We start from the raw sequence: 20,782 nt of genomic DNA, 5'->3' as shown, positions 1-20,782 counted from the left end.
AGTATGCGTAAGTGAAAATTTGATTAAAAATGCAACGGAAGGTTCAGAAACCTAAGAAATTCACGAGAGGAAACTTTTTGAAGGCAGGCAAAATTTCCCGTTGGGTTGACAGAATGACGATAATAAAATCCTTTCGATATGTAAGCTGAAATAAAAAGTCTCTCCATAAAGGGAAAGCAGATGGTGATAAAACTCGAACAATTTAAACTAGGAAAGAATGCTGAGTCAGGGAGGTAACTTACCCCAGAATAAAGAAAAAGGGCCACTGAAATTTAACTGAATACGTTTTAGGTGGAATTAAACAATATAGAATTAAAAATATGGAATGATTATAGATGCACGTTAAGTTAAACGGCTACATTTTTTGGATGCAGGGGCGTAAAGTAGTTTTTGTTTTTAAGCTGCAGGAATAAAAATTGTAACAGCGCAGAGAAAATATTATGATTGCATGGTACAGCATGTAACATTGATTGGGAAATAAAGGATCAGCAGCGCAAGGTAAGAAATTTGCAAGCAAATGTGGTTTCGTGACAAGAAGATTCGATGAAAGCCGCTGGTGCGCGAACTGATTTTGAGCTAGAGTCTGCACAAATGAAAATGAACCGTGTACAAGAGAAGAAAGTACACCCGCGAATTCTGTCGAGTAAAGAAGCAAAAAAAGTAAAAGATGGAAGCATTGGTAAGAACTTTTTAAGCATTTTAAGGAAAAGACCCGAGGGTTAACGTATGTGGTATATGGTTAGGCATAAATAGACAAGGGGGACAATGTATAATCTTGCAGACATTGCACAGATGGAGATGACATGGGAAACAGTGCAGAGGAAAACCCTAGAGGTCCAACTAGTTGAAAGAGGAAATAATAGAAAAGCAAGCTGAAGAAATAATGAAAAACAAAGTAATAATCGTCACGAGTTGCCCTATACACTAGCGCTATACGTTTGTGTTCAAAAAAAAAAAAAAAAAAAAAAAAAAGACATACTTTTCACAGATTTTAAATCATGGCATTTTGCTATGAGTTACAGAAAATTAAACAGTATCGCAAAATACCACGTTTAGCCATTACCAATAACAGCGGAAGTAATAAGGGAAATGAAGTCCAATTATTACATATACATACGCTGGCGCTCAATTTTGGTTATTTCTAGATGTGTATGAAACTTAAAAGCTCGCTGAAAGCGGCATTTAATATTAAATATGGGATATCTACGTTTCTGATAATACCACTCTGCTTATCTTGTTCTCCCACTACATTCCGGAAGGCCATGGATATAAATTTAATCCCTTATTAAGCAAATTAACAATTATATACTTAAATGACATAATAAGCAAAAAAGATAAAAAAGATGACTGTATTACTATTACTGTATCTATGCGAAGTTTTAACGTTTCTAAAGGGCCGTTTAGACTGGGATTTATCTGAGCTAACGGAGTGAGTTCCATGTGACGACTAGGTCAGCTATACGTGCAAATCCAGATTTTTCAACTCACTGCGTTACGGGGAAAACCGGTTTTAGAGATGGGTCGGCTAAGTCAGTTGTCTCCGTTAGTTCAAATAAACCTCACTATTAACAGCCCTTAAAGGAAATGGGTGAAAGGTGAATGCTGAAAAAGTAAATTCGCGGCAAATGAACTTCGGTACCTGGGATTAAATTTATCTGAGCGTGGAACTGAAACAAAATAAAAAAAACATTTGTGATAATAAAATGTTATACCACAAATGAATTAGCATCAGTTTTCGGTGTGTACTCATATAACATGGGATTTTGAAAAAAATCCGCTCAAGTAGCAGAGCCTTTGTTAAATTTGAACAGAAAATAAACTAGATTTACTTGGCGGAGAATGAGAATACATCTCTTAAAATACTCAAAACGGCGTTGTTTGAAGCCCCGGTCTTGAAATTTCCTGTCTCAGAGTACAATTTATTAATCTTGAACACGCCAAAAAATTTTTATGAGCTCTTATATTACACGAATATAATCTGAAAATTAAACACAGAAAATGTTGCGGGTGATACCCTAAAGTAAATAAATTAATTTACACGACGAGAGAAAAGAAATAAGATGTGCCATATTAACATAAAAATTGTATACTTCCGAAAGACAGCGGTAACAGAGTTGCAAGAGAACCTAAAATTCAAAAATACATTTTTTTTATTTAACGGACCCTGATCACTATCACTTGAAGTAGGATAAAGGCCGCGAGGGACGTATAACCATTTTACAAGATTTGCACGAGGTTCCAATGCTAAGCTGTGGTGGCATCAGGAAAACAATTTTAAGCATCAAGGAAGCAGTGTTTATTTTCCTAAATTATAGAAATCTGTTACGGAATATATCTGGTCCTGTAGCACTTGTGAATTAGTTAAAGATATAAGTCATAGCCCGGATAGTACCTAAATATTAGAAAAAACACCTTATCCTCATAGTGAGGCTATTTTCTTCCTAGTGAGGAAATTAAAAATACTTATTTATTTGCTACGATCAATCATTTTTCGAAGTGGGTAAAGTTAGTTGTTTTCGCAAAAAGTTGTTGCAGATTCGTTTCGCAACATATTTGTTTCAAAATATGAGGACTCGAGAATAAAATCCGATAAGTGCCCGCAGTTAGTAAGACAAAATATTGAGGAATCTTGGCATAAAATATTTTAAGATTGTCCACAAGTAAATAATTGCAAGTCATATAAATAGAAACACAGTTAATATTATCCGCACTTACGTTAAACAAATGATCATCAAAGTTGGAATAACTGCGTAATGAGCTCGGCTTTTCACGGAGATCATTTAAACATGATACCACCGGCAAGATACGCAGCTAATTATTTCTAGGACGAAGTTAATTCCGCCGCTCGATACTTTTTGTCTTATTTATTTATTTATTTATTTTTCTTTTTGAAAATATACCTGAAGAATTTTAAATGGAAGACATTCAGAAACTAGTCGATAATTCAACAAATAGTTTTGAAAGGACCTGTGATAAAAAAATATTATCATAAGAAAAGGTGTAGGGAAGATTTTAAAAGTGGGAAATAAAGTTTTGAAAATAAGACATTCATTCTCTTCTTTGCCGGATAGAAAATTGGCAAGATTTTGCAATACGTTTGACAGCCCTTTTTAGATTCACCGTTTAGGTAATTTTGTATAATATTTAAGAGAAGAATGATAAGGGTAAGAATGATAACAACTAAGGTTGAATAAGGGAAAAGATAAAATTCTTCGCTAAACGCTATCATGGACCTTCTAGCACATACCTTCTAGCAACCAGAGGTTTCGGGCGCATATTGCTAGGCTCTTCCCATTAATTGCCCAGAACAGCGTTATCTCTACTGAAGTCCAAAACCATACTGCTTCCTATGCTTTCTTATACCATCTTTGTAAGGGCATATTCATGCCGTATCGACAGAACGCAACTAAAAAGAGCGGAAAATTGTATTCTGAAACAAATCTCCGACAGTCAGAGCTGCGCTCGGAGCTACAGAATTCATGAAGAACTGGATGTTCTTCAGCTACGCGCACAGCTTTCATAAAAGTCTCAGAGAAAACAGTCACTCCATCATCTAAGTTTGTAATTATGACTACTGATCACTAGAAAATGGCAAACGGTATGACCATATTAAGCAATAATATGTGAAACACTCTCATTTCACGTCATGTTTCTGTGTTTTCTTCTTATTATTTTCTACGATGTATATTACCGTATGTTAGTATGTCTTCTGTATTAACATTGTCTCTAATTATCCCACTTCTACGTGCTTATGTGCTGTGTGGATTTTTATTCTGTGAATATCTCACGCGTTTTCTACTCAAGAACTGTTAGACTGTGGTATCTTACAGTGTCTGAATTATTATCTACATCCATCGCCAGCTCATTCCGTGTTTTTACATCCTATTTTGCGTTCATATTCCTAATTTTCATTACTTGTAGATTAATTCTGCTTATATTACGAATATATTTCGAGCCATTTTATAATTCGATATTCAAATCTGTTTCCCCGAAGGTTGGACGCGGAGTTTGAGTACTCCGGTGTTCGCACCTTTCTGCCTGAGACGTGTCAAGCGAAAAAACGTTTACAAGTACGTTGACATGGTACTCATAAGGGCTGCGTCAGGTGTAGCTCCGGATGTTAATAGTACAGACCCGTCGGGTGTAAGCCAGAACTAGGAAAAGATTGATGGAAAGCGAAGTTGCGCTTAGTTTAAGAAACGCGTGAAGAGAAAAAGGAAGAAGGTTTGTTTATAAACATTATTTTGTGAATGTTAATTATGTGTAACATCATGAATATGTCTCCATGTACTTAAGTAATAACAATACCAACATTACGTTATTTCTTATACTTTTTATTTAAAATATGTTTTGGATCTCATTGCAATGCTCATAAAATATTACAGCCATGTATTATGTTTCAAGTTTGCTCAGAAATGAAACTATATTTAAAGTACTGTAAAAAATGCAATTAGTATATCATATTTTTTATTTTAATTCAACCCGTCAAAATAATGACTGTAGACCAGCGGTTCTCAATCTTTTGACTAACGCGTACCATCTAAACAAAAATGGAAAACCTTTAGTACCACCACTACAAAGTACTACCACCGCCACCGCTCTTGAACAAAGCTCAGATCGCATAAATTTGCAAGTGTTAGAGAAAAAACTCGATCAGGATGTTGGGGTTTTAATTTTTGAATTTAATAGTTAAAAATACTTAGCTTCTTTGCGTATCACTTATTTTTCTCTTGCTAACCACCGCTTGAGAACCCCTGCTGTAGACGTTTAATATGAGCCAAAATGCCGTTTTTTCTAGACGTTCACGACTACTGCTGCAACCCAAATTTAGCTCAAAATGATTAACATCAGTTTTCTGAACTAAACTCTCACCTTCATGAAAATATATTAAGTAATAACGATGGCATAAATGGAGCAGGTATGGGAAATTTGTAATATAAATATATCTTCAGATTACTTTTCAGAGATGTACAGTTGCTGAATTAAATGATGGGATAAATTGAACAAAAACAATGCGATAATATTATAAAAAATTAATATTTTCTGCATTTCTTTTAAGAAGTACATCGGTCTGAAACATTTGGATCTACAAACGTATTCTTCTGATGTGTATGCAGCATAAGAATTAAATTCAAAATTTATAATAAATCGATATCTTTCGATATTTTTACAGTAAGTCGAGGGATGATGAAATTTCTTCTGGTATTTTATCTTGTTTCTGAATATCGATTACGGAAGCAGTGTAGACAAATTACCGTAAATTTGATTTAGTGTCTTTTAACAGCATAACTAAAAATATTAGTACCTGAAACAAAGCAATTGTTACTACGAAAGTACTCTTTGTATTAGTAGTTATAACAAAAGTCTTTACGCTTTTGAATTCTCTTTAGGAGAACCAGCAACTTTAATTTTGCTGCAATAACATAGCTTCTTAATAAAAATATGTTTAGAGAAAATGAGTCATCAAGAGGCAATAATTACCAGAATAGTAGAAAATGTTGCACTTCGATTAGATTGCCTATGCATTGTCAGAATATTCGAACGCATAATGCTTATAACGATGTCTTCAAATAGTTGTGATTTATAGCATTTCTTTGGTCTGTATTGCTTTATGTTCAACAAAATACTTCATAAAAGCTCTTCAGATGGTAGGAACTAAAACGTATTCAGTTACAGTTTTTTAATGCACGCAATTCTTTCATATTTGTTCATGTATGAAAAGAGTGTACCAAATTCATTGCAGACCATCATAGTCGTTTTAAGCATAAGTAGCCAAAATGTGTCAAAGATCAATTTATTAAGGTGATATTAGCAAACTTACGCTTTCCGCCAGTTACTCAATGTTAAATAAACTTGCCCATGTATTCTTATTTTTCCGGCAGAGTATCATCTCTTTAAATTTTAATGTTACATTACACAAAAAATGCAACAATTTTACATAAAATTTCACAAAATTACCCATATATGTCAAAATTCTTAACAATACATATATATGTTTATGATATTTCGAAACTACTTTATAATTAATTATTAACTGTAAAATGATCTTGGATCTTAGTTTTAAAGTAGATTATTTATGCATTTCCTACATTACACATTTTTTTAGTTACTGCGGCATCAGAGCCTCTGTTGCTCCCTACAAAATGGGTCACATTAATGCCTAGTACCATCCGATTCATATCATCTAATAATTTAAAGGAAATTCATTTGGATATTAGCAGATCAAGTCATACTGTTAAGTTATAAGTTGTTGATTTATGCGACAATTTTGTTTGTGATAGTTTTTTATCTATTCTGCCGATACGATAAATCTTAATTTTCAGGTGTATCTAAATAAAGTCTAGCAAATTGCAGTTAATCTTTTACGTTCCGTTTTAGGAGAGCGGTGAAGACAGGTTCTACATTCTTCCAAAAACTCTCATATCATTAATATAAAGGTTATCCGTTTCATATCATTAATATAAAGGTTTATTAATATAAAGGAACAATTTGCTTTGAAATTTTATAAAATGTATTACATATTTAACAATACAGGCTCTGATTTGTTTATTATATTTTAGAGTGATTAGGATTTTTGAAGCAGGAAGATGCAAAAAATGAGAGATGCCCTTGCCGGGACTCGAATCTGGACCTCTCGCATACGCGCCAAGTGTGCTACCGTTACACGACGAAGGCATGCAGAAAGGAGGGAGAAAATACCTCATAATATAATTAATTATTTTTAATATAATTTGAATAACACTCAAAATTAAAAACAGCATAACAAACAATTTATACGGCAGTTTCATCATTTTGAATTTCTATTTATTATACATCGTTTACTTTAATATAGTAACAATACAATAATAAATAAAACATATATTTAATATAATAATGAATAAAAAATTTAATCAGCTAATTATTTGACTAAAGGGTAATATATTAAAATTTAATAACCAGGAAACTGAATGAGGTCTCTTACGAATAGCAAACAAAGTATTCCTCTGTAAAGCACAGCAAAAGACGCCAAATCTGCAATAATTGAAAACTTCATAAAAACAAGTTTTTAATTGAAACTCTGGATTTTACATTAAACGAAAACAAAATACGTACTTTTAAGTTCATCTACCATAGTCTCCGCAACATAACTTAGAATCTAGTAAAGAAATTTGCCGAAGCAAAATATATTCATTGTACCATATTTTAGAATTCGATAATAAATAATTTAATTTTGTTAATTAAGATCGTACCTGCGTTTGATGTTTCGAATATTTGCATTATTTGCATCAACTGTTTTATCGCAAGTTTGAATTACATGAAGATTTTGTTTTCTGCTCTAATGTGTATTTTTCCTGTTAACTAAACAATTTAATGCCAAATGTAGCTAAGAATGTAAAACAAGTCACATTACTATTTGAAAACAACCATATCTCTTTAGTACATTCCTTTTCAAATATTGGTTTATAAATATTTTAATTAAATCTAGCCCTTTCATAATTTCCAAGTAATGTTTTCCTGACATGTTAATTTCTATCTTTCCTATATCTTAAAAGCTTAAACAAATCCGAAAAGCTTAAAATTCTCTGTTTATAAAAGCAATTAAAATAATTCACTATTTTTACTAAAATGAATTTTTTAGTAAAAGATAGAAGCAATTACAACAATTTCTTGCATTTGAGTAGATGTTTTATAAAGTACCATTTTTTTAGCCCATAGGAACAATCTGACCAAAAGGGCTATTAATTTCGTTCTGGCATTAATTATAAATCATGATTCATTATAAACGGCGAATCACTTTTTAAATTGTCGCCAAAAATATTAGAGCCCTGTATTATATTTAAAGAAATTAAATACTGAAGAATCTGCATAAATATATGTATGTTTCTCACATTGTGATAAAACAACGGTACCTAGAGCCATCAAATATTGAATAACATACGCCTCCACCCGAATATGGGCATCTGGAAGCGCAAACTTGGAATTTGTTTTATTATGGATTTCGTATTTTGTAAAGCATTTATGAGTTTTTGATTCAGAAACTCAACGATTTCAAGGTGAGCAATGGCAACAGTGTACGAAAAACAAATCTCCAACGCGCGCGAGACTGTGTATCGGAAATTTTAAAGATATGCTCTTTTACATATTTTGTACTGTTTAATTTAATTTTAAGGTTTAATTGCGAAGAACAGGATATTTAATACATAAAGGTAACACACGAAACGTTAAAAAAAAAAACGCCGCTTTGGGCGTAATATAAAATGTGAAAACTCTCAGATTTTTTTGTTTTTTACTTTTTTATTAAATTAAAGATTTTAATGTTTTTATAAATAACTTTATTCAGAACAGTGCAGTTAAATGATTAAAGCTGACTGAGCATAAATCTCGTTGCCTCTTTAAATATTTAATATAAATAACTCATCATTATATATTAGCAAGACTTCACTACCACAAAAAAAATTCATATAGCCTATAACTTATGCATAAATAGCATTACGACAAAGCAGAAATTAAGTTAAGAAAATTATGATAATAATATTTCATAGATATATTTATTTTATATCCGGAAATATACAGTAATTGAATTTATGCTAGAAAAGTTAATGAAACATTACGCTGGATGTAAATTTTTTTAGTAAATTTATGCAAACCTACCAATTTTTGTCCATAAATTCACATAAAGAGCTTGCATCCCTCTGGAATCCTTTAGTATATTTCTATCCCAGGCATTTCGTTAAGCAAAATATTTGATGCTAAATTGTTCCTTTACCGATGCATTCACAGTAAGCTGATTATGCGCCAAGTACGAAGACCAGAATATATTAGGGAGGGAATGGAAAAGAAATAGAAGAAATCGGTTATTTTCATAGCTCTTCGGAAAAGCCCAATTTATGCCTCATCAGACTTACTACTCGACGTAATAATTTTGTGGGGACAATTCCTTATGCTAGTTGTCTGTGGAAAGTACTCTCTACATTTATTTATGGAGTTTTAAGCCTTCAATACTCATGTATTATATTTTGTTATTTTTTATGCTCTTATAGTTACAGGATATTGAAACTGAGTGTCCCTCTACGTTTTATGCTTTTAAACCTACCCTCAAAATTCTGATATTTATTTATTTTATTATTTACAGCTCCGGATAGAAAGAAAAGTTTTCCAATAGTTATAAATTATGCTAAAAATATTAGTATACACATATTGCTTTCGTGGTAAATTTCCATTTACTACATAATACTCTTGTAACATAATATACTGTTTTCATCTTTAAGGCTTTATATTTCGTTTGCATTGCTTTCGTAGTCTTGGAATAAAAGATTTAAGCAATTTGAACATATGCATTTAATTGAATTTCATATTTAGATGTGTAAAAGAACAACGTCTGTATTTGTTAGTCTTTATTTAGAATCTTTATGTGTTTGGTTAAATGAATTTAATAAATGTTTTCAGAAATTAGAACATTCACTATTTCATGTGAATGCTATGAGTGTTATTCATTCTTGTAGATTTGTTATGAAAAACTCACTTTCTGATGACTTACTAGTTGGAAAATGTTATTTCACTTTTGTATATAATTAAAAGTCGTAAGTCTGCTGTAAAACGATAAGAGAAAAAAATATTCTTTTATTTTGGAGTATCATTTGAATTGTTTTGAAAGTATTTTAAACGTATGAGAACACAATTACAAGATTTCCAAACTGTCATATCTCGCTTCCAGAATAAAAAGGAATAAATGGAAACGCAGTTTAGTGCCATTCCTTTGTGAATAACCATTTAATAATTCTATAAACCTATTTAAAGTAATCAGCATATGCTGAAAATTAGCTTTTTCTTTATTTTTTCGAATATAATTTTTATTTTGCAATTATATTAAGGCAATGTTTATATTCATATTTGGATTTTATTGAAATGTTATTACAATTTTGCCATTGTTTTTGACAGTCATACGTGTTTCCTTCCAAGAATTTATTTTTAGAAAATTTATTTTAAAAATCAAGAAAAACTTTCACACTATGGGTATTTAAATACAATCTTGCGTCCAGAAGTTCCCGCATTAAATCTATAGCGTGTCAAAGGGTTCCAATAGCAGATTTAGTGGCATTCAGTCCTAAGTAACGGTGTGGCCAATAAACAGCTCTGTTGTTAAAATAGGGAGTTACTACAGAAATGATTTTGCAATCATACATATGTAATATTCTGCGATTACATCATGGATGAAATGTAAAAGATCGAGTCAACATGAAATTTTGCATTAGGCTAGATTAATCAGTTACACAGATATTGAACCCATTTCAACAAATTTAAAGCTATGAGGAAATAAATCGTACGCAATATCTTGAGTTTCAAAGACGGAAAGACGCAAAACGCGACGTTTTTGCAGACGAACAGCTATCTAGCGGAACTTCTAGGAGTATCACGTCATTAAATGTGGAATGAATTCCAGAACTTTATGCATGAGGATCGACAGAAAGCAATCAGGGGTATTGCAGGTATTGTTGTCGGTCGTATGGGCCGTAACGTCATGAACTTGTAATATATCGCCATTTAGTTTCCCGACAGCTTATCCTTGAGTAGATGGAACTTTGCATTACAGTTTACCAAGTATGCGCGAGCGTTCCATGGATAAATCACTGTTTTGAGTTCAAGATCATCAACGGTGAAAAATCTTGAGTCTGCGGGTACGACCCGACCACGAGACAAATGGTTTATCATCACCTTTCCGACGAAGAAGATGAAATAAACAATATTGCAACGAAGATAATGCTATTCGTGTTTTTCGGCGTTCGATGCATTCTTTACGAGTGCTTCCTTTAGTCGCAGACCATCATAACATTTACTGAGAATTTATTGTGCTTGACAAAGAATTCGCGCTGAAAGCGACCGAATCTATGGGGTGCGATGAAGTTGATTTTCATCTTTCAGTCTCTCGCACCCAAACTAAATAGCTCCTCCGCGCCTAGCCTGATCGCCATAATTAACTGTTGTTGATTTTTTCTTTTTCGGAAAGTGAAGATGAGACTAAAGGACAGTCATTTTCTGACTGTTGCCGATAACCACCATGGAGTAGTAAAGACTCACGTTCGCAAAATGACTTCGAAGTTGTATTTTGGGAGTGCCAATTACGCTGGAACCGGTGCTTTGCCCCGCAAGGTAACTATTTCAAAAGAGATGACGTTCAAACTTAGATATGTCATATACCTTACTGTCAACAAAAGTATTCTGGAAATTTTACATACTCTGTGTTTGATCATGCAGGTTTGATTGTAAAAATGTTTGAATTAATTATATATCGTGAATTCGTTGAAATTTCCGTATATTTTAATTAAGAATGACACACGCAACAAAATAAGTGGCAAGAGGAGGACAGGGCGACATATAACAAAAATTAGCCTACCGTTTAACTAAAACAAAAGGCGTCCCTTTTTAATCCATATACTAGTTTTCGTTGTTTTCTAGGATTTCAGGATGTAACGTAAGTTCTATTATTTCAGGGGCAGGACTTAAACAAATTTTTGAAATGAAACTTTATTCCTTTATCCCATATAAAATTTAAATTATCAATTGTTAGCTCTTACTAAAGCATGAAAATTTGCGTTATAATTATATAGCATTTGCTTTTATAAGCGATATGTGAATGTCGCACGGCTGTAATATTCTGTTACTATGCGGTAAGCCCCGAATGTAAATGGCCGTCCAATGCTTTGGGTCGCAGATTCCCTAGACAACGTCATCAACTGCTCCTAAGCAAAATTCCGTAATTCAAAGACAAAATAATCTCTTTAAATATATTAGGAATTTCGCTAACGTACTAACACATATTAGTAGTATAATTTATTAGTTGTATGTCTTAGCACTCATACAAAATAAAAGTAGAACCGATGTAGTAGTACTTCCGACTGTTAGTCCAATAGCCAAATAAATATTGTTGTTATATGCAGGATGATTCAGAAATATCTGTCAAAAATATAAAGACAGGTATAACAGCCCGAAATAAGCATATTTCTTAATCGAATGTGTGAGTGGAAATTTTACTTTGTTTGGCAGAGGGAACGGTCGGTGGGTAGGCAGAAGTGTGCTGCTGGTGTAAATCGTTATTTACCATGCAAATTTCGATCGCTAATAAAACGTAGAGCTCTATGCATTTTATGTATGGGGATGCGGCGGAAATGAATTAGCTACTTAAAAGAGACACAAATTTAAGTATAAATGGGGAGGGGCCTCAAAGTTTCACCATTAGGTCGAACAGTTGTAGTTCCGCCGAACTAGCTATTCACCACCATCGTAGTTTTGATACAAGAACATTGCATGACGGTTCGAATGTCTCCCACCACTCTTCTCCTACCACAAAACCAATAGAGAAAACTTTCGGTTAGACATACATTTTGTATGCTCCCATGCAGCACAGGCAGTATGCACTTACAAACATTCAGGCTTTTTCCGAGATTATATCCAGCGCAACGATATACCAGATACAGAAACCAGAAACACTAACGACTATGTCTATCAGCGCGGTTCAAAGTAGACACAGAAAACTTTGCGTGATTCTCGACTATCGTTTTTGAATAGCAGCTCCATTTAAGTCCGCAGCTTTCTAGATAAAACTCACTTTTTCTGCAAACTGCGAACGGATTTAAATTAATTAATTCTTTAAGGGCTTAAATTCTATTCCTTAAGTTCCAGGAATCTGTGTGTTTTTTATTGTGCAATTTCCTAACCTTTATCTCTGTTTTTACTTCATTTTATTTCTTTTTCTTCGATTTTCGCAATAAGTGGCACAAAATGCGGTTAGGTCTATTCTGTTTAAGAGGGCTGATTTATTATGTGTGCGCAGAATACTTTTTACTTCCTTGTAGGACGTGAAATGGAAGTATTGTAATCGCGAAAATTTCAGGCAGCATATTTCAACGAAAATATCCATTTTCAACGATATCGAATGAAATTTAACGCTGTTTTTGCATGGCATCTGTACGTAAGGACAGAATAAAAGGCTCTTTTCCTACAAAAAAATTAGAAAACTGCTTTAAAATGAATTCTGAAGAGAATTTTTCGTGGTGTCTGTACGTACGTACGTACGTAGGTATCTCGCATAATTCAAAAACGAGTAGCCTCAGAATGTTGAAATTTTGTATATAGGACTGCTATAACATTTAGATGTGCGTATTTTGGTTGCAATCGGCCGAACCAATCATATATAAATAGATTTATATATATATCCAATCTGTTACCCGGTTCAGTGATCCCAGTTTCTTTACTCTTATATGTTTGTACATTGTGCATTTTTTTGCTTTAAAAATGATTGAATTATGTTGTTCTTATCTTCCGGTTAAGTCTTTTATGCCTTTAAGAAATCTGCAAGCAATATTTGTAGAATTATCAACAATTTAAAAACTGTTTAAGTGCGGTTAAGCCTAATGTTTAAATAGCAGGGGGGACATGATTGTTTACATTTGAAACAGCAAAATAGTAGATTTGTTGCCGATCTAGAGAGACTAATCTTCGCAACAACAAAGATAACGCCCTCATTTATTATTGCGAATTTTAATTTTTTATACATCGTTCTAGATTTATTATAGTATTTGAATAGAACATGTGGCAACGATTAGATAATTCTTCAAATGATATAAATTTTGGGCATTCTGAGTTATAATATGAACGAAATATAACGCCTTTAAGTGAACCTAGCGCCAGATTGTCGCTATGGTAATTTTAAAGAGTGCATTTATTCTATTGTGGTTTATGTGCTATCGACGAAGTAGATTTAATTCAATCCATTAAGTTTAAATTAAATGCAAGAAAAAATGCGTATAATTTAATATTCCGTGCAAGGAAGTCATGTGGTGTACACTTCAGATTTTTTAAGATCGTGAGAGCACAAGCTTTTGACTTTCATAATGCAGGAAGTCTTTGCAGTTGAATTAAAGAGCAATGTTGTCTTTTTTAACGTTGCTTGTTAAATTTCCAGTATGCGTAAATTAGAAAAATATACTTAGTAAAGCTTCGAACACTTTTTCAGGAAACAAAATCTTTCGAAGTTTAAAGCTTCACTGTTGGTTCCCCAAAACATTTTTGATTCCTGTGAACAATTATTTAAATTTTGAAGCCCTTTCCTTTCAATTCTTGTTTCCATTTATAACTACCTACCAGAATGAGTTTTTAGAATCGCGTTGAATACAAACGAGTTAGAAGAAGGATTTAGGGAAAGTTCAGCTTACTTCGATAGAGAGTGCTAGGAGTCCTTAGAAGCGCGTGTTTGCAAGCCTTTTGGTTAAGCCACTCTTAAAGCTGTTATGCTCAGCCATATCATAGCATGCCTATTGATATTCGCTGGCTGGTTTAATTTAAGGGTCAACTGCGTTGGATATTTGTGTCCAGCTTAGGCTAAGTCTCGTTTACTTATTTGCATTTTAGTTTCTTATTTCTTATTCTGAATTAAAGCTCGAAGGCTTTCCTGTAAGCCCGAGAAGGGGGCCAACTGTTATTCTTATTTGAGTGAAGGAAAGGATATTTCAACCCTCTCGAGTTCACTTCATAATTGTTTTGAACTTAGCAATAAGTCGCTCCTCGACGTTTTATCATAATAAAAGGACAAGGAACACTACATGCCTATAATTCGCCGTTTCATCTTGTGTTTGCATCCCTAATTATAAAATGGCTCACCAGCAGCCGAGCGCTGAACACTGGTTCGAATCCCGCGAACGGGTTGGCTGCATGGGTGTTTTCGTGGTTTTCCGCATGTGTAACGTGTTTATGAGCCAGTTTCCCTTAGAAAGTCCTCCACGAAGCATCCTTCCCCTTAGGCAGATAGTCCTAGTGTGCTTTGCCATAATTAAATACACCACCACCACCCACAACCTAATTATAAAAATAATTAATTTAAGCGTAAATTAACTTGTGAAGACTAATCGCTAAAATATGTCTTCAATAACGCTTATCACAGTGGATAGAGTAACTTTGCTATCCAGATCTTACTGGTGCTATATTAACTACATTTTTCTAATATAAGTTATGGTTTCATGGCTGACTTATTTTTAAAATTAAAATAAATATAGCTATTTAAATGCCGTTCCGGAAAAAAAAGTGAGAATTTTGCAATCAGACCATCAGACAGCAAATAAAAGAAACACTAATATTTATACGGCAAATTCTACATATGATGCTGTAATCCATCATGATCAAGATATGCGATGCTCATTTCCGTCTAGGTCTTCACTCATCTCTGACGTTTTAATTGTTGACTTGTCTCGTTACAACATAAACTAACCAGGAAGGAGGGAAGATAAACCAAAAATCGAAAGATGTCCTCTTCTGTCAGTCTGCATTTCCTTAGAAGATGACTGATGAAATATTAAAATCAAATATTCGGTTTTCACCTCAATGTGTGATCATAAAGTCAGATAAAAACAAGCTCTCTTAATGCAAAAAAAATAATATTCCTCTTTTTTTATTAACTAATAATTGTGATATCTTTCAAAATAATCATTATATGCTGGAATTTCAAATGGCAAGTATTTTTTTTAAGCCCGAAGGGGTGTTAGCCCTAAAGGGCTATTAGACTTGAAACGTCATTTTTCGTCGGTTCACTATAAATGTCCTTTCAAGTTTTCAAATAGTTGCCACCAAATATTATCAATGTGTATTATATTTAAAGAAATTAAATGCTTTAGAATCTGCATGAATGCATGTATGTTTCTGGCACTGTGAAAAAACAACGTTATTTGGAACGATCAAATTTTCAATAACGTAGTTCTCCACCCGTATATGGGCACCTGAATGTTCGAATTGTTTCATTGCCTATTTCATATTTTATAAAACTGCAACGAATTTTTGATTAAAAACTCAACGATTTTGAAGCGATCAATCGCAACAGTTGTGTGGAATAAAACATTTTTATTTTCAGCTGGCGAGACTCTGTATCGCAAATTCTAAAGATATGGTGTTTTCGGATGTTTTATGATATTGCTGTTGAACTAAATTTTGTGTGGTTTAAGTGTAAAGAACATGGTATTTAATAAATAAATGTAGCACACAAAACGTTAAAAAACGGCCTTTCGGGCATAATATAAAATCTGAAAACCATCAGACTTTTTTTGGGGGGGATTACAAATACATATGGATGACTCACCTAAAGAATAAGATGTCTTCGTTGCGATCTTGGTATGAGAAACTAGTTTGTATCCGCAATATATGCGTGGGAGGGGGCAAGCAAAGTCTCATGTAGCCAGTATGTTTTTCCAAAATGGAAAAAGAGTCAAACTACCAGTGTTCAGTAGTCTTAATCATAAAGCCATTGATGAGCCTCCAAATAGCATATGTCAATACAATGGAAATTTAGTTCATTTATTTAATTACTTTATCTTACATGTAGATAATCCTTTATGGTAAAGTTGCGAAAGATTGTTTTTTGAAAGGAAAAAAATCTGCTTTTCTCCTTTTTTCGAGCATGCCTTCGTGGTGTAACGGTTAGCACACTCGACGCGTTCCAGATTCCAGTTCTGGCGAGGACCATGCTCATTTTCATGTCTCATACTTAAAAAATCCTAATGACTCACAACCTATAAGGAAGCAAAATGATTTCAATATTAAAAAAAATCAAAAGTTATTTAAATTTTAATTAACCGACCAGATGCTTTCGTTTTTATATATAACTAATCGTTAAACAGCAGAATGTATTGAAGTGCTTAAATGTAGATCATACTGCTCATACTGCTCATTTTTTGTGTGTGTGTCAGTGTGCTTAATTCTGATAAATGAAAATACGACTTTTATTTTTCTATACACTAAATAGTTATTTTCTAGTCTGTGTGTGACTTGTCTTACAAAGACATAAGAACAAGCCCACGAAGTTCTTCGTGGCAAAGAAAGGAAGACTGCGGCTGTCTTAAGATACATAAAATACAGTTGACATTACGACTTCACTTAGTTCCGCCCCGAATTTTGATTCAGAACACCCTGGGGAGAGATTTCTGGGGTTCTCCCATCCCTCTTCCCCTGTCACCACCCTCTCGAGAGGACTTACTGCTCGCCGGATATTTAGAGTACCCCCCATGCCGCACTGGCACTATACATTTACAAACATCCATACCTTTTCCAGGATTTGAACCCGGACCCTTCGGTACCTCAGTAGTCTCCCTTAATGACTATACCGTCCGGAAGGCATTTCTTAGTCGTACAGTGCTTTCTAGAGTAAACTTATTGCATTTTCATAACCGTAGATATGTGTTTGACAGAATCCGAATGAACTGCAAACCCAGCTAGAGTATTTAAGACTGTACTGCATTATTGCATAGCACCAAAATAAACGATTAATTCTGAAAAGTAATTATTTATTTATTTAACGGGAAATATTACATATATTCATATATTTTTTGCTCAAATTCCTGCAGAAGTATACTCTTCTCTTGCAATGCCTTTAAAAGGTACGATTACAAATTTTCAGCCTTTCGCAAATTTGAAATTAAACCAATAGTTTTATAGTCTGACTATGTTATTTTAGTGACTGGCAAGTTTACTTCTACATCGTCAGCAAATAATTAACACAAACAGAAAATGCAAATTAAAATATAGAGAATACTTTTATGTCGACCATTTTTGAAAGTAATCTGCATAACTGGGAACATAAATAGATATCAGTACTTAATGATACTGATATTGTTTCTAAAACAGCCACACCCTAACATTCATACAACATATTTTGATGTGACGACCAAAATATCTAATTCCTCTCCTAAGTTAAAGTTGCAGTATTTTGTGTAGTGAACCAATTTTACATCTTAACTTCTTTTGGTAAAGAAGAACTATTTTCATGGAAAGCAGCATTCAATTCTTTCTGAATTATCAATCAATTTTATTTTCTCTATCTACTCTACATTTAATTATTTTTTCTCTACATATAGAGTGCTATATACTCTTGATTTGACGATTATCAAATAGCAGTATTGTAAAGATTCACTTACATTTCTAAACTGTTTAAGTTATGTTTTTCTTTTCCTAGCAGCACAGCTGGTAACGCAGAACAAATGAAAGTTAAATGGCACAAAGGCCTTGAAAAATGTGTTTTTTAACGCAGTTGCAATCGGTCGTGTTTATTGCGAAGTAGACAATTAATGCATACATGCGTTTTTTTAATTTAAGGAATTTTAAATGATTATCTAGGATTAAGATGTCTGCGTAGCAAAATAACCAAACCATTATGTTTAGAAACGCGATTAAATCTTATTTTAGTTGCTTTTCGCAGTCTGTTACAAGAAGAATTCAGAACGTGTTCGCAGAAATATACAATAATTAGTTAATAATAACAAAATCATTGATTTATTGAAAGAAATTCAGATTGATTTATAAAAAGAAGCAATTAGCAAATACAGAAAAATATGTAGATAGATTCCGTTATTGAATATATTAATAGCAATTTTGCAATACTAAACAAAGTGTGCAATACACAGTTTCTTCTTTTTTTTATCTAATCTTTATAAGTTTCAAATTCTGTAAACAATTTCAGAGAATTATTCCCTAATTTATGATATAAGATGATGGGTTAATTAAATTGTGAAATCCAAACTCTTTTTAAATGTCGGTGAAGAAGAATTTCGTATAGACATACTTTACTGGGGAAATACATTTAATAATACGCAATTATTTGCGGGAAAATGTGTAAAATCTTTTTCCCACTACGCATACTGTATGTGTCTGTATTTTTGAACATTATTACCCTAGAATATTTCTGAAAATTAAGCATTTTATAAATATTCTCCAAAGCCTCCTTCCCGAGATTACTGACTCGTTATCTCTGTATTAATACAAAATTTCATTCACATATTGTTATAGACTCCGATATATCGGTAATAACAAGTCGATATATGGGACACATTCTTCCATCTTTTCCCAGATTTCAAAATCCTTGATTTAGAGTAAATGATTCTGAAAATTCTCGGCAATCCTCTTGACTGTTAATTTTACAGAAAAACACGTGTAGAAATGACCATAATCATCTGATTCGTTTGGAGAGATAACTTCTGGTGTTCATTGTGCATTGTTTGTATCTTTGGATAGTAGAGTCAGAAATTAAAGCTTACACTTCACTAGTTAGCCAGGAGAAAGGGAGGACCCAGACCTGGCAAGCCTGCCTTAACACAGTTAAACGCTCCCACCTCCCCAGAGGCCCTCCGAGAAGGCCAAACCCATCTGGTTAACCCAGGGGGACGATTTTTGTTTCACAAATTCTGGGTTTAAGTAATAAAAAAAAGCAGCGGACGGTCACGCGTCCATTACAAAAAGAATAAATTACAAAGACCTCCCCAGTGTTTACAAAGGGCAGCCAATTCCCGAAGGACAACCCTTGAAATGAAACTATGTAACATCCTTACAACCAAAGGACAGACAAGACAGTACCATATCATCCCTGTCTAACCTGAACCTACCACCGTATAAACGACGGTTATAGTCACTGTGAAGACTGTTAATTTTACAGCTCGAAGTCCAGCAAATAACCTCTACAGCTAAATTTAAACCATCTTAATATTTATATTATTTCAAAAAGTAACAGCAATAAACTCAAATGTATTATGTCACGGACTGCAGCATTTAAGGCAGAATTCTCTAACAGTTTCGTACCTTAGAGCCCCTTGTAGAAACCTTGTGTGATGGCGGGCACGGGCACATTTAATTTTCAACGTAAATTTATAGGTTGACGTAACTAGTAATTATTAAAAAATGTAATTAATCTTAAGATATTAAAATCATTATTTTCATATATAAAATAAATAATTATAAAATAATATAGAGAAAAGTTTCAAACTCTTGAGGTTACAATTCGTTCGCGTAATTCTTCTTTATAAAAAAATATAATTCTTAAAATCTATGTGATATTTGGCATTGCATTTTATTGGCCATTGCTTCTTAATTAGGAGAGTATGGTGATATTACTTTTTGTAAGCAATCACCCAAGATGTTCATCTGTAAATAAAGATCTGTGTTGTGATTTTGCAATACTCATTGTTGAAAACCATGATACAAGTACCGAATTGTCTTGTAGCTCTTATAAAGCATGGAAATTTTCTTCTATCAAATTGCAGTCATTCGATGCAATAGACGTGAAAAATGTGCACTGTCATCACCAGGATTCGAACTCAGGTCTTACCCATTATATCGTCGGAAGTGATTCCAGTCACACCACAAAGACACATGAAAAAGAGGGTGAAAATAACTTATGCAATGTATGTATGCACGTGCGCATGTATGTGCTTATATGTGTATATGTATATACACACATCCATTCGTACATACACACAATGGCCAATGAATTAGAAACCAAAGATTAATATTTTATTGGACCACCTATTGCATGAATAACTGCTCTGACTTGTTGGGCATCGAGTCTACATGCTTATAGAGTGCCTTTAAACCCAGAGAATACCATGTACTGGCTATGCAGCATTTTAGATCTTGTAAATTAGATGGGAGAAAAGAGTGATGTCGGATATGTCTTTCACCATATCCCACATATTTTCTATGGGGTTAAGATCTGGTAGCCAGAGAAGATGCTGGAAGTCAGACTGATGTTCAGTGAAAAAATTTTGAATGCTTCCGCCACGACGTATAGTTGCATTATTGTCCATGAAGTATCCGTCGCCATCAAGGTAAAAATACAACAATGCAGGATGCACTTGATTTGCCAATATATCTAAGTATCTCATGACTATTTGTTTACCCTCGAGGAACACCAGGGCACCACTTCCATGCCATAAAACATAATATTACATGCCATAAAAAATAACATAATATTTTACTAAAAACTTAAATAATTTTTATT

General features: G+C 33.3%; 1 protein-coding gene across 5 annotated transcripts in view; it reads right to left on the bottom strand.

The window, feature by feature from the left end:
- LOC118184750 (somatostatin receptor type 2-like) overlaps nucleotides 1–20,782 on the bottom strand; it is a 512,152-nt gene that overhangs the window by 153,503 nt on the left and 337,867 nt on the right. The window contains exon 3 of one of the 5 annotated variants that reach the window (XM_085810827.1): nucleotides 6,962–7,011. The exons of the other annotated variants lie outside the window; for them this stretch is intronic. The gene's annotated coding sequence lies outside the window, so the exon portion shown is untranslated. The remainder of the gene's footprint in view (nucleotides 1–6,961; nucleotides 7,012–20,782) is intronic. 5 annotated transcript variants of the gene reach the window in all.

The sequence above is a fragment of the Stegodyphus dumicola genome, chromosome 2, assembly GCF_044657685.1.
Source record: "Stegodyphus dumicola isolate Sdum_Otavi_A_Nest chromosome 2, ASM4465768v1".
NCBI classification, from domain to species: domain Eukaryota; kingdom Metazoa; phylum Arthropoda; class Arachnida; order Araneae; family Eresidae; genus Stegodyphus; species Stegodyphus dumicola.
The sequence above is the reverse complement of the archived record's forward strand: the minus strand, read 5'-3'. Positions and strand labels throughout refer to the sequence as shown.